Source organism: Calidris pugnax, unplaced genomic scaffold (genome assembly GCF_001431845.1).
Source record: "Calidris pugnax isolate Ruff unplaced genomic scaffold, ASM143184v1 scaffold50, whole genome shotgun sequence".
In the NCBI taxonomy this organism is placed as follows: domain Eukaryota; kingdom Metazoa; phylum Chordata; class Aves; order Charadriiformes; family Scolopacidae; genus Calidris; species Calidris pugnax.
The window spans coordinates 3,545,473-3,546,176 of record NW_015090780.1 but is presented as its reverse complement, the minus strand read 5'-3'; positions in this window follow the sequence as shown (position 1 = coordinate 3,546,176).

Here is a 704-nt window from a genome sequence, read left to right as displayed (position 1 = left end):
CGGGCTGAGCCCCCGGCAGAGCCCGTCCCGGGGTCCGCCGCACCCCCCGGCGCTTCCCGCGCCCGAAGCGCCTCTTCCCCGCCTCCAACGGGGGCTGGAATTTGTGATTATTATTATTATTATTATTTTTTTTTTTTTTTCCTTTTAAACTTCCCTCTGCCCAGCTCGGCCCGCGGGGGGAACCCCGGGGGCACCGGGTCCGGAGCAGCGGCCGAGCCCCGGCGAGAAAGAACCCCCGAGCAACGGGCAGCGGCCGCGCCGGGACCTTCCCCCCCGCCGGCACCTCCCGGGCCGCAAAAAAAATTCTTTTCTTTTCCTTTTTTATCTTTTTTTTTTTTCTTCTCCTTTTTCTCTTTTCTTTTTTTTTTCCTTAATTTTTATTTTATTCTTTTTTTTTCCCAAAAAGTATTTCCCTTCTCGTAATTTTATTTTTTTTTTCCCGATTCCCGGGCCTGGAGCGCGCCTCGGGGCCTTCCCGCTGGGGAAACGGCCGGGCCGAGCGGTAGCGCGTTCCCGGCGGCCCCGGGCAGTGCCCCTGGCCCGGGGACATCCCCGGTGTCCCCCAGGCCATCAGCGGTGCCGTTTTCTTGTTAAATAAAAAACCCCAAAAGCGACCTAACCCTCAGGCTCGGCCTCTCCGTGCGGCCGGAGGGTTCGGGCCGCGGAGCGCCCCAAGAGCATCCCGCCCCCGGTTCCCCCCCGCT